The 14,321-nt window shown below is 43.5% G+C and overlaps 1 long non-coding RNA gene across 6 annotated transcripts in view; it reads left to right on the top strand.

The window, feature by feature from the left end:
- LOC121479135 overlaps positions 1-14,321 on the top strand; it is a 333,169-nt gene that overhangs the window by 149,687 nt on the left and 169,161 nt on the right. For all 6 annotated transcript variants that reach the window (XR_005984660.1, XR_005984656.1, XR_005984657.1 and 3 more), the window contains exon 4: positions 1,303-1,460. This is a non-coding gene — a long non-coding RNA (uncharacterized LOC121479135). The remainder of the gene's footprint in view (positions 1-1,302; positions 1,461-14,321) is intronic.

The following is a 14,321-nucleotide window of genomic DNA, read 5'->3' as shown; positions in this document are numbered from 1 at the left end:
CAGCCTAGTTGGTGTCTTCCTAGGTATTAAACCTCGTCACCTGCCCCTCCATGCAGTTCTGCCTTTGGGGTCTGAGAGGACCAAATTACCTGTGCTCCTTGCTCCTTGTCCTGCTCCTGACGTTTCTTCTGAGTGGAATGTTCTCTCTCTTCTTCACCTGTCAATTCTTATTTATCCCTTATGCTGGGTACTTTTAGTTCAGCACCCTGGACATCTCCCTACCCTCATTCTTAAAAATTACCTGCAGGTTTCTAGCATGATAGGGACAGTGTCTTATTCATTTCTCATGTACATGACCTACAGGCACAGAACTGGCATTCAAGAATGTTTGTTAAACTGAACCGAACTGAAGATGGGGAGAAATGAGTGGTTATCAATTTCATTTTGCTATTGAGGATTGGGGGAGGGTATAAGAAGAGCCCGTCTAGGAGGGCATCATTAACAAGGTCATCCACAGCAAGCTGGATGGGACCAGTACTGAGTGAAAGGCAGTGGGCACATAATCCACTTGATCTGGACCTATTTCACAGGTGATTTCAAAGCACCATGAACATTGAGTGCTCAGCCCTTCTCTCTGCACATAAGGCATCACTTTTCAAAATATTTCAGATTTACAACTAATGATTTTTGGTGGTTATCACAGTTATCAGATGGCCTATTTTTGTTGCTGGAGTTTATTCTTTTTGTGAAAGTTCTTATTCATTTTCAAGTTAAATAAGATCTGACTTTTATCCCCAAAGGAACTTATATTTCAAACCCCTGATTTGAGCAGGATTTTGGTTTGAATTTGGGTTTGACTCATCTCTTTGATTAAAGGCTTATCTTCTAAATAACTTGTCTTAATAGTTACTCTTTCCCTTTCCAGACCTTCTAAATTTAGATAAATGAGACCAATTATCGCTTCCAGAATGTTCAGTTTCTACTCCAGTCCTAGAATTTGTTCTCTAAGAGATGTTGATTTCCTTCCTGTGGGATCATTTAAATTCTGCGGTTTCTCAGTTAGTGTCTTCACCCTAGGGGAGGAGGACTGTAGGTGGGGCCTGCTGGCTGCTGGTTCACCAGAAGCCACAAGGGTGTGCATTTGGCCTCCTGGGAGCACAGACATGGCCCACAGGGACCTTGCTAGGTGTGGGCAGAGGGCTGTCTGCGGCAAGGCAGCCGGTGCATGAACAAGGCCACTAGAGCATCATGTCTGTGGATACCCAGGTAAGGGAGAGGGACCTTTGGAAATGTGCTGCAGAGACATGAAACCTACAAGGGGAGGAGATTTTTTAAATTCTTTTTCCTTTTTGTCACTTCCAGAGATGATTTTGAATCAATGATGGAGAGATATGGAACATCATTCGTGTATCAATTCAGTATATATTTAATAGCCACCTGCTGTGGGCCAGGCACCAAGGAATGCTGAGCATATGGAGTGAGCAAGAAGATGTGCCTCCTGCCCCAATCCTGCAGTCAAGGTGAGGAGGAGTTTGTTGAGTTGGGGGTGGTAGGGGGAGGTGTTTACACTTAAAATTCTCTTCTGCTGCTGAGAAAATTGTTTCCAGCAAGGTTTTAGAGCTTGGGAGGTCAGTCCTGGAACTGCTTATGATACTGTAAGATCTACAATAGGTGGGAGAAGGAACCAAGGAGCCTCCTTCCTCAGATGCCTGCCTGCCTCTCTCACCGAGTTCCAGCCCTGTCAACCTGACTGCTCACTTGCCCTCATGCCCAGACCTTCCCCATGAAATGTGAGCTTGTGACTCTGGATCCCCAAGACCCTAGCAGACAGAATTCATTTTGGATGGACAGAGTCAGTGTAAGATGTGACTCCAAGTCTTATAGAATCTGACATTGTTTCAGTGTTGTGGGGTCGAACATTTACTCTGCTTGATCCGAGGACATGAGGTTCACTAGCAGTAGGGTAAAGTATATTGAGATGAAGAGTGACCATTTACTTCCTTGAAAGTAGAATCATCAGTGTGGTCCAGAAGTCTGCATTTCTCTACAAACAATGTGGGGTTACTACTGTGTAAGTATAGACCAGCTCTGCTCAGAGAAGGAGCTCTTAGCTGGGATCCTTGGGCTGATCCCAGATTTAGAGGGTTTCTGAGTGCCATCCAATCGTATATGAATTTTTTTGTGAGTGCGAGCATATGTGCATTTTTTTTTTCCTGAGAAGAGGGTCTGTGGTTTTCATCAGATTTCTGACAGGGTGTGGAGTCTGGAGTGGAGGGGACTTGATTCATTCCTTGGTTCCTTCCTCTTTTACCAGCTGGGTTGGGGGAGTCATTTGGACTCTGTCTTCATCTACAATAGGGCGAAATAACAGCGCTTCTCTCAGAGGGCTGTTCTAACATCAAAAATGAGAAAACATAGGTAAACTATGAGGTTTGCAAACCGTATACTACTATGCAAATGCCTGGGATGACTATGTGGTTCCCTGTCTTTTCCATCCCCCCATTTTTGCCTCCCCACAACCTGGCTAACTTCTAACTGTTCTTCAAGAACCAGTTCCAGGAGCACTTCCAAAAAGCCTTCCTAGGTGCCCAGCTTGCTCTATCTGGGTAAGACAGTGTTTTTCTATGTTCCCATCACCCCACCCCCTTAGCTGACATCTCAACACATTTTGCTCTGTTGCAATCATTTCCTGACCTGGATACTGACCTTCTACCCAGACTGCACACTCCTTGAAGACAGGGATGGTGACTTAGTCATTTTCTCTGCATGGCATGGTTTTTAATGTAATTTTGTTCAATCAATAAAATGTGAGTTATTTTTAAATTGTGCTTTAATGAGCTAACTACTAATCATTTTTATCTATTCATCAAAGGCAGACTTAGTTCTTTTTACTATGTGTAAATGAAAGTGATAAAATGGAATCCTTTAAGAGCATCTTACTACTGTCTATTAGGTTGGCCTTCTAGCAAATTAGTCTGAATTAATGAGGGTTCATCTCCCTCTGTTGAGGGAAGCAGAAAGTAAGGCAGTTGTGTGCTGTGGTGTCAGGCTAGCGTCGTGCTTGGCCGCAGTGACAGTCCTCCTTGTTTGCAGAGCAGCCCTCACCTCTCTAGCCTATTACTGTGGCAATGCTGCCCATAGATAGAGATGGATAGGTCTGGGCTGGGAGCTGCACCACACTAGAAAGCACCCTTGCTGGCTTTGCCTAGGCAGTACCTTGCAGGGTCAACAGGCTGCCCCCTGGCTGCCTCTTGGCTCCTTTCTCAGTTACTCCCACCCTCCTCATCACCCTCCACCCCTTTCCTTTGCTATTTGCTGGCAAGTTACTCCCAGTAGCCATGGAGATCTGTCTTCCCAAACTCTTCTTGGCCTCTTTGGGGCTCTTCTCTGTTTTGTCTCCTCCTCCCATTTTAGGAAATACCCATGTTTTCCATCCTGCCTGCTTTTATTTCTATTACTGGAGGGGAAAAGGAATTATGTGCTTCCCACTGGCTTCAGCTCAGCTGGTACTAGACGATGTGTAGACTGATGTAACGTTACCAAGGAGGAAATTATTAAAAGGATGAGGCTAATTTTCTAATTCACACCTGGAAAGCAAATCTGATGGTGCTTGCACAGATCTTTAATGAAATAGCATTGTTTAAGAAGTTTCCAGAGAAATTCATCACTAATTGATTTTTGAACTGTGGAAAAAGATAACACAGAGAGATGAGATATTAGTCTCCGTCTGGCCTGACTCCCCCGCAAGCTTTCTCTTAACCTAGTTCTCTTTCCCGTGTAAAATCAATAGTAGCTTCCTGAACTGGCCTTGTGGATGGTAGGGCCCACAGAAGGGCCCATGTTTGGATGTGATGTGTCCTCTTTCTGCTTTGGTTTTTCTTTGTTTGGGGTCTGCTGCTAGGTCTTGGTGAAAGCCAAGGGTTTTCACAGTGGAGTTGGAAGTTATTTTGTGACTCAAGTGAAAGGCAGCATGTGGGAGGGTAGCAGGTTAAGTGTCCTTGAAAGTGGCAGTTCGGTGGTGGGGATGCAGGGGCACAGCCCTCCCTTCATCCCCAGGGGCTTCACAAAGCTCCCTCATCCCCAAGATGCACTACTTATATATATGCACACACGTATATATCCTTTGATAGGGACCACTGACATCATCTCATTCTTATATTAAATATAAACAAAAGCAGTTTTAAAATTTTGTTTTAAAAAATTGACCTGGATGTTTATAGCAGCATTATCAACAATAGCCAAATTATGGAAAGAGCCCAAATGTCCACTGACTGATAAATAGATAAAGATGATATGGGGTGTGTTTGTGTGTGTGTGTGTGTGTGTGTGTGTGTGTGTGTACAATGGAATATTACTCGGTCATCAAAAAGAGTGAAATCTTGCCATTTGCAGCAATGTGGATGGAATGAGAGTGTATTATACTAAGTGAAATAAGTCAGTCAGAGAGAGACAAATACTGTATGATTTCACTCATATGTGGAATTTAAGAAACGAAACAGATAAACATAGGGAAGGAAGAAAAGAAAAAAGGGAGGCAAACTATAAGAGACTCAACGCTGGAGAATAAACTGAGGATGATGGAAGGAGATGGGCAAGGGATGGGCTAGATAGGTAATGGACATTAAGGAGGGCACTTGTTATGGTGATCACTGGGTGTTGTATGTAAGTGATGAATCAGTGAATTCTATTCCTGAAGCCAGTATTACACTATGTGTTAACTAACTAGAATTTATTTTTTTTAAGATTTTATTTATTTATTCATGAGAGACACAGAGAGGCAGAGACATAGGTAGAGGGAGAAGCAGGCTTCCCAAGGGGAGCTCAATGTGGAACTCAATTCCAGGATCATGACCTAAGCCGAAGGTAGATGCTCAACCACTGAACCACCCAGGTGTCCCAACTAACTGGAATTTATTTCTTTGCTTTATTTTTTTTAAGATTTTATTTATTTATTCATGAGAGACACAGAGAGAGAGAGAGAGAGAGGCAGAGACACAGGCAGAGAGAGAAGCAGGCTCCACGCAGGGAGCCCGATGTGGGACTTGATCCTGGGACTGCATGACCACACCCTGGGCTGAAGACAGGCGCTAAACTGCTGAGCCACCCAGAGATCCCCAACTAACTGGAATTTAAATAAAAACTTGAAATTAGGGATCCCTGGGTGGCGCAGCGGTTTGGCGCCTGCCTTTGGCCCAGGGCGTGATCCTGGAGACCCAGGATCGAATCCCACGTCGGGCTCCCGGTGCATGGAGCCTGCTTCTCCCTCCGCCTGTGTCTCTGCCTCTCTCTCTCTCTCTGTGACTATCATAAATAAATTAAAAAAAAAAAATTAAAAAAAAAAAAAAAAACTTGAAATTAAAAATAAAATAAAAAGTTCACCTGAAAAATGTAATCCCATTAAAAACTGAGTGCCAGCTATACAGAGCCAGCCCATGATAAGTGGTGTAGCTCCTCACCTAGCTTGCCACACTTATCTGTCCTTCCTCTGTAGAGTTTCAGAAGCTACTGCTCCTGAGTGCTGGCTCCTGGGGTAGCCAGAGATTTCTCTTCTTGTCTTCTAGTTGATGCACACACGAATTGTCTCTGAATTTAAAGGAATTATGAACATCGGTAGGGTCCTAAATCTCAGAAGAAGTAGCCTTGGCTGAAGGGGCCTTCCTCTGAGTGTGGCTTGCAAGTGTATTAAGGCAGGTGACTAGACTTGCCGTGCCATCCGTAAATCCAGCCAGGTCCTCTGTTGCATGTTAGGGATGCAGCAGGGCCTAATTTTGCCCTCAAAGAGTTCACAGCTAGTGAGATGAAAGAGTCATGATGGAGAGACTCAGAATGCTATGAAATCCTTGAAGGCAGGCACTCAATCCTGGAGGGCCCAGGAAGACTCCCTAATGAGGGGCTGTCTGACTGAACCTGGAAGGATGGACAGTTACAGGGTGGCACTCTTTAACCCTTTCCCTGAGGGAGCCTCATATATCCCTCAGTAGCCCCCACCTTAGTCTTCACTATGGGAAATCCTATTTATTGTGTCAGAAATATTCTTTGCATGATTTTTCTACCTTTCTTGTTAACCTTTATTTAACTCTACCCTGTACCAACTCCCCATATAAACTCTTATCTGCTCTTACTCAGAGATCTGCTAGACTAGTTCTTAGCATAATAATGGTTCCAGAGTTCACTCTTGAATTGCTGTTTCCATTTTAAAATTTCCTAAAGAGGTTAGTACAAGGGCAGGGACTTCAGACTCAAAGGCAGGTGGATTGGAGGAGGAATTGTTGATGTGGACATTTCCTGATTCTTCAAATTATGTTTAAGGGCACCAACTCTGGCTATTGGATGGTCTGGGTGGTCTGGGTGTTGGGTGCCATTTGGAAACCTGGCTGGGATGTGTGAGTGGAGATGGGGAGCACTGTCTGGCCCACAAAGGTCAATATGGAAGACTTGTTCTGCCAACGTGATGTTAGCTGAGCCAAGAGCACTAGATTCAAGGACTATCTCTGCCACTGACCATTTCGGGCAAGGTCTTTTCCCCTCAGTTCCTGCCTCTATAAATCACAAATTCTACCATTCTGGGCATGTCTATAATGGATATATAATCACTGTATTAGGGTTCTCCAGAGAAATAGAACTAGTGGGATATCTATATCTATGTCTATCTGTATCTATAGATATATAGCTCACAGAAGTTGGCTAATATGATTATGAAGGATGAGAGGTCCACATTTTGCTGTCTGCAGCATGGAGAACCAGGGAAGCCTATGGTATAATTTAGTCTATGTCCAAAAGCCTGAGAACTAGAAACTCTAATGTAACTTCTAATGGCAGGAAAAGGTAGACATTCTAGTTCAAGAAGTTCTAGTTCATGGTTCATTTGCCTTTTTGTTCAGTTTGGCAGATTGGATGATGCCTGCCCATGTTGGTGAGGACTGCCTGCATTTTTTACACAGTCTACTGGATCAAATGCTAATCGATTTTAGAAGGAACCTCACAGATGCACCCAGAACTTATGTTTTGCTCGATATCTGGACATTCCTTAAGCCATTCAGATTGACACATAAAATTAACCATCACACTCATTCTTCTCAGGGCAATTTGTAGAAACCCACTTGTGTCCTTCTAGGAAGTGCATTTTATCATGGTTGTACCCACAACCTTGTACCACAACCTTTTTAGTTTGTGAAATAATACTAGTAACTATGATGTTAGTAACAACCTGAAATTTTATGAGATTTTCCCAGGTTTTTTTTTTATACCCATGATTATTTGGGGTCTCCAAGTCATCCCTATAAGGTGGCAAATATTGAGCATTTACTGTAAGTATATTAGATGTATCACCTTTTTCAACTCTTTAGGAGTTATGTGAGGCAAATATTATTATTATCTAAACATTTCAGATGAGAAATCTGAAGCTCAGAGAGGTAAGGTTTGAGGACCTTTATCTGAGGTCACATAGCTGGTGGAAGTCTTTGGGAGAGAGTTTCATTCCAGAGCAGCAGTGTACCTTGCTTCTTCTTTGAGCCCCTATAATTCCAGTGACCTCTGAGCTGAGTATGCACTGTAGCTATGCAGTGACCAAGGGGTGGAAGGGCTGCTGTGCTTTTAGCTCTGAATACCCCATAATAACAGGTCACTGCAAAATTCCTTTGTGGTTTGGCCACAGTGCAGCATGACCTAGCAGAGTTGAATGAACCTAGGGGAGGATGCTATTCATTGGAGCAGGTAGCTAAGGGTCTAAACTGGAGAGACAGCATGAAGAGCGAAAATGAAAGCATCTATGTTATCTGGTAGAGAACAGTACAAGGAATGGATCTTTTAGAGCAATTGAAGACAGATCTGAATAGCTGAGAGAATGGCTTCAAGAACTGACAAAAGCTCCGAGGAATCCTAAGAAAGGGAGAAGGAGAAAATAATTGTTACTTCTTAACCAGCATAAAAGGAAGTCAAAAGGGGACTTAAGGACAGTGTTCAAATATTTGTAAGGCAGTGGTGAGCTCTTGTAGAATTCTGCTGAAGGCAGCATACAGAGGACTCTGGTTACATTAGTGCTTTGCAGCAGGTGGGAGTTTGGTTAGCCTCTAAAGGATTTCTTGGATGCAAGGTGTTTTTAACACTGAAACAGATGTTGTCAAGCTACTGGTAGTCAAAAGGATATCTGTCAAGCCACTTGGGCACCCAGAACTCTTGGACACTTTTCCTACTTCTGGAAAATTTCTTGCCTTCTGAGTCTGTGCTTTCCTAAGAGAGAAGCCAGAAATGGGTTTTCCTAGTTTCCCTTGAACAGAGCACTGGATTAAGTTCCTCCTAACTAGATGCATCTGTGCCAGGCTTCAGTTAGGAGGCCACTGATATTAGGAAGCAGGTGTCAAAAGGAGTCCATTTGTACCAGGGACTGGACAGAGACATTGAGCATCCAGGACAGCTATGGCAGGCTTTCTGGTGGAGACATAGGGTGCAATGTTGTCGCTGGAACCTGTGGTTTCTGTACCAGTTGGGGGTGCTCGCAAAGACCCTATGGGAGCAATCCTGAGGGTGACAAGATCTGTCTTTTGTTCCTGGCTTCAGGGTCTCTCGAGATGCTGAATATCCTTTAATAAATTTCTATTCCACTTAGATCAGCTACAGAGGGTTCTTTTGTTTACAATTAAGAACCTTGACTAGTACAACAGGTAACCGAGAGAGTTTGTAGACTCTCCGAGACTTTTAAGAATAGGAAAAGTGCTCAGCTGTCACCTCAGCATGATCAGAATTTTTATCAGTCAGAATTCTTGGTTACAAATAACCAAAACCAACTCTACATTTTTTAAGCAGGAAAAGAGTCAATCAGAGGTTCAGAGATTCAATGGGCGGCCAGAGAAGCAGCGTGAAATATGGGAAAAAATCAAGTGCTTGAGTCAGAACCCTGTTATAACAGGGCAACTGGGCCAGGGACAGCCTTTGCTACACCAGGATACCACTTGACCTTCTATTAGACACCAGGAATTAGGTACCCCTAAATCTGTTAGGGATAAACCTGACTGTCCCAGCAACATCATACTACTCACCCTAACTTCTGGGTGGAGAGTTCAGCTGTCTGCACATCCAGCGAGTTGAGACAGGTAGGATTTTCCCTTTTTGGGCTTCCGAGGTGGGAGGCCGGTCACTATACCCCACCAGTATTGTACACAAAGCATCATTACCTCAAAGAGAAGGGGCATTATATAGAACAATAGCAGATGTCCATAAGAGGGCACATATTGTTAGCTCCTGGTGCTATGAGGTATTGATCTTCAAGAGATAAATGGAGGACAAACTCTTAACAGATGAAGATATCTTCATGCTGTAAAAATCAACAAAGTGGCAAAACCCCATTTTTTTCTATTCCAGTTTTATTGTTTATTACGTATTCTTTAAAAAAAAAAAATTCTGTTCCTTTGTCATCATACCAAAGCAACTGCTGGGACAATGGAATACAGTGCTCTAAGATCCATTTATCCATCCATCCATCCATCCATCCATCCATCCACCCACCTACCTACTAAGCTCTGGGCACATCTAAGACATGTGCTGGTGACACAGACATGAACGAATAAGGCAGTTTCTACTTGAAGTAGCTCAGTCAGTAGAGGAGCTGCCACAAAGCAGACAATTACAAAATAAGATGTGTTAGTTTTGTTGTTGTTGTTATTGTTGTTGCAATGTAAAAAAGTACCCTAAATTTGGTGGCTTAAAGTTAGCTCACAGTTTTGTAGGTCAGAGGTCCAGCACAATATGTCTGCTCAGGTTGAAATCCAGGTGTTGGCTAGACTAAATTCTTATCTGGAGGATCTGTGGAAAAATCGACTTCCAAGCTTATTTCTGTTGTTGGCAGAATAGAGTTCCTTGAGGTTGTAGAACTAGACTTCCCATTCCCGTGTTGGCTGTCAGCTGTAGACTATTCTAAGTTCCTAGAGGCTGCTTCTGGGTTTTTGCCTTAGGCCCACCTCTTTCCCCCCATCTCAGCAATGGAGAACCTCATTGGGTTGAATTCCTCTTATGCTTTGAATCTCTGACTTCTTTTTTGAGGAAAATGTTTTTAAAGGGCTCTTGTGTTCAGATCAGGACTACCTGGTTAATCCTTTTATTTTAAAATGAACCATATGGAGCACCTGGATGGCTCAGTCAGTTAAATGTCTGGCTTTGGCTCAGGTCATGATCTAAGGGTCCTGGGATCAAGCCTGCATTGAGCCCTGCATAGGGTTCCCTGCTCAGCAGGGAGCCTACTTCTCTTTCTCCCTCTGCCCCCTCCCCAACTTGTGCTCTCTTTCTTTCTCAAATAAATAGATAAAATCTTAAAACAAAATAAACAAAATCAACCATATAGAATTATGGGAGTGAAATCTATCATATTCATTGTCCCAGAGGTTATGCAGGTTTTGTACACACGGGTTGTTAGTGGGGTGGGTAGGAGTAGATTGGGAAATCTTACAGGCCATCTTAGAATCCTGCCTGCCACACAAGGTGACATATGCAGAGTGGAGGTATGCACAAGGAATGCTGGCAATACAGGGAGGGGTCTTGATGCTAGTTTTGGAGGTAGGGGAAGTTGGAAAGTCTTTTTAGAGGAGTGTCATTTGCACTGAATTAAAGTTTGATAAGGACTTAGCCCTGTGAAGTGAGGACTGGCCATAAGGACCATCCCAGCTAGAAGGAATGATTTCTGTGGGGCCAGGGGTGTGACACAGTACAGTGTGATTGACAATTACAAGTTTGTGTTGCCTGACAGTAAATATTTTCCAAGGAAGGTGGTAGTCAGACAAGGACCTGGAATAGCCTAGAGGGGTCAGGTCAAAGAGGGCTTTTATTCTGATCTAAGGGAGTCAGATCTCTGGACCGAAGCCAGGAATTTCTGATTTGGGATAGGGTCTGAGAATTCCCATTTCTAACAAGTTCCCAGGTGCTGCTGATAGCGCTAGACCAGGACTGTACCCTGAGAATTGCTGCTCTGGAGAATGAATGGGAGAAGAGCAAGACTGTGGGCCCAGTAGGGGGTCATGGTGCCAGTCCAGTAGCAGATGTGAAGGTTCTGGCCAGGCTCAGAGCTAGGGAGGTGAGGGTAGAGACAGTGCGGAGGGAATGGGGTTTGGGAAAAGACTTAGGAGACCATGCTGGGGTGTGAGTGTGAGAGGCTGGGTCACATTAAGGCTGACCCCCACGACAGAGCTGGAAGGGATCTGAGAAGTTACCCAGTCTAATCATCACATTCCTCTGATGGTAGTATGATGCCCAGAGAGAACAAATGACCCCGTCATGAGCACATGGAGTTGGTGTCGGCCCCAGGACATGGGACCCAGATTCCCTGGCTTCCGTGACACAGCCTTTTTGAGTTATTTTGGAAAGAAGAAAACAAAATACAAGGAAGGCAGCTCCCAGGCCTCCTGGCATCTCCTTGTCAGCCTCATTCCTGTGGCTCTAGCTTCCCTTGCCTGCTCCTTGGTCAAGCTTGCTTTCTGCAAAGGTCACTGCAGCCCGTGTACAAGAGGAAGAGTGTCTCTCCCCTGGACACTGACCTGTAAGGTTTCCTGAAAGGGAGGTCAAACTTACCAAAGGTGTTTTAAGTCCCCTAACTGATTTCCTTTCAGCCCTGGGCTCTTGGTTGCAGGAGAATTTTCATGGCTGAGAGAACCTACTAGTGACAAATTTGCTGAAGCATGGAGACAAGATTGGGAAATTACAGCACGCTCCTTGGATTTCCAAAGGGACAGATACCAGAGGCAGACATTCCTTTTCACACACAAAATGTTGGTGTGCACACGCATGCGGTGGAGATCAATCCTAACCCCCAAAGGCCCCTTTGTCTCACTGAAGCGCTTATTAAATGAATCTGTGTTTCCACTGGCAGCTCAGAGTCATCTAGAAAGGGAACACAATGCCATGTCAGTCAGTATTTGTTACTGTCAGAGCCTTCCTCACAGTCGGCCCCACATTTATTGTCTTTTTGGGGCCCGTTTTATCCATTTTCTGTGGGCAAAGTCATTAATCTTCCTCCTGGCTCGGGTGCTGTGCATCCCTGACAGCCAGGGTCCCAGCTTCCTGGGCTGCTGGGTAGGGACACCTCCCAGCCTCAGCCTCATGGTGCTGGAGCTTTGATTAGAGTGAGGAGTGAGCAGAGCTGTAAAGAGGACTGAAAGGAGCGGGGGGGTGCAGATGTCTGTGGCTCTTGAAGGCACTGGGGATCTGCGGCAAAGGTCATTCTGTTTTTGAATCATCTACAGTGCACCCTGACACCAAAATACACTTAGTCCTATGCAGAATCACTTGATAAAGAGGCTAATGAAGTGGAAAGATGTCAGCAGAGCTAAGCGGGCCAGGCTCTCGGGGATGCACCATGATTCAACCTTCTGTTTCCATGGAAACCAGAGAGGCTTGGCTTCTTTCTTCCTCTCCTTCATTTTGGAAGGTCTCTCCTTGGTAACCTTGACCCTTTCACATTGGCAGGCAGAGATAAGGAATTCCATTTTCCCTTATCTGGTCATGGTTGGCTGGTAGACACTGATGGGTCTGTGATGGGGGAGGGGTGCTGGCCAGGGGCTCTGGAGTGCCTTAATTCAAATGCATGAAGTGGAGGGTGGGAGGCGATAGAAAAAGAACACAGTTAATTAAGGTTGATATTGCAGAGAAGGTTGTTTTCTGAATAATAAATTCTATGGGCTTCAAAAACAAGTCCAATTAAAGGAGTGCAAACAGGAGAGGCCGTTGAAGGGCAGAGGAGGACGGTTTTGGTCAGGGGGTGCTTTTTGGGGAGTGGGAGGGGGATATTGGCTGTACCTAAGGGGACCTTTCTATGCTGGCATCTTGGTACTCAGAGCAAAAACTGTTTGATGATAGCTTGTGACATTGCTGCCCATAAAAATGCCCTTTGCTTTGAGCAGCGGGGTCATTTGTGGCCTCAGCTAATGGAGAAGGGCTTTGAAGTTGATCCTGATGGGAGAGTTGACTTTAGGTTGCTATCAAGGAGAGGGATTTTTCTTCAATTTAGGCTCATAAATGTTGCTCCTGGGCAGGTACCTTCTCCAGCCATATTGTACATCACCTTTCAGTTCAAGTGCTCCCTATATTCCTATGCTCCCTGTGTCTTCTAGAATAAATTATTTATTGAGAAAAATTTATTTATCCCTGGATAGTCAAAGCTTTGTGTTCCTTGGTGTTGGTCATCCATTCTTGAATCAGAGGAGGGTATGCCAAGGGCATGTGGTACTAATACAGTAGCCCCATGACCCATACCCTCCTTTCAGTAGCAACTGTGGCATAAGTTCTTAGAGAAGGAAGTAGTATCAGGCTCCCCCAAACATCTTTGCTATAAGACTCCTAACTTAACCTTCAATTTACAACCTTAAAGAATGAATGTGTATTTTAAAAAATTATTGTAAAGGTAAAAATCTTAGCATGTTTTCTTCCTGTATAAGAAGAACCTTATTTTACAACTGGGAGTTAGGAAACCTATCCACATGTAAATGCAAGAGCTAAGCGAGATTGAATTTGCTTGGGTCACCAGAAGGAAGCTCTCCATCTTTAGAAGTGGATGTTCAGCATTCTCCTAATCCACCCATTCTTATCCCATTATAATTGGTGATCTCATTTGGAGCTATGGTAAACTGACCGAGAAAAGGGCTGGAGGGAGTAATAGTCCCTCATCCAGCTAGTTGAAAAATGGGTTAGAGGAACATTGAAAGCAGAAGGGCCTTTTCCTAGCTTTCCTTAGACTGTGGGCAGAGACTTCCTTTGTATGATTCATCAGTAGTGGACTGATCAAATACATCATACTACCTCTGTAATGGAATACAACACAACTCTACAAAACTATGAGGAAACTGGAAGGATGTGGAAAGCTTTCCAGGGGTGATTATGAACTGAAAAAAAGCCAGGGCAGAGCAATATGTGTATTAGGTTTTGATTCCTATTAGAAAAGAAGAAAAACAAAAATATATCTTCATATATGCTTGCATTTACATAAGGAAACCGTACACACAATAGATGAATACAAAATAAAAATAAACATGAAATAAATGACCCATGCTAAGAATGGGGTCAAGAAGTAGATGAATGAGTTAAAGGACTGAGAGACTATGTACATTAATTTTCTTTTTTTTGTACATTAATTTTCAATTTAATTTTTGAACCACATACATAACCACATACTATTTGAAAATTAAATTATAAAATATATAAAGTTAAAATTATAAAATGGAAAATGAAAATATAAAAAAAGGCAGGAAAAAACAGTGAAATCTTTCAAATACTTTTGCTTATATCATTTTAGGAATTCTTTCTCTCTTTTCTTTCTTGCTCCCTCTTGTTTATTTCCTCCTTTTTTTGCCTTGTTAGAGAATGGATTTGAGATGACTTGGTGAAGAAAAAGAACATATAACACA

This window comes from Vulpes lagopus, chromosome 19 (genome assembly GCF_018345385.1).
Source record: "Vulpes lagopus strain Blue_001 chromosome 19, ASM1834538v1, whole genome shotgun sequence".
In the NCBI taxonomy this organism is placed as follows: Eukaryota; Metazoa; Chordata; class Mammalia; order Carnivora; family Canidae; genus Vulpes; species Vulpes lagopus.
This window is presented reverse-complemented; position numbering and strand designations above follow the sequence as displayed.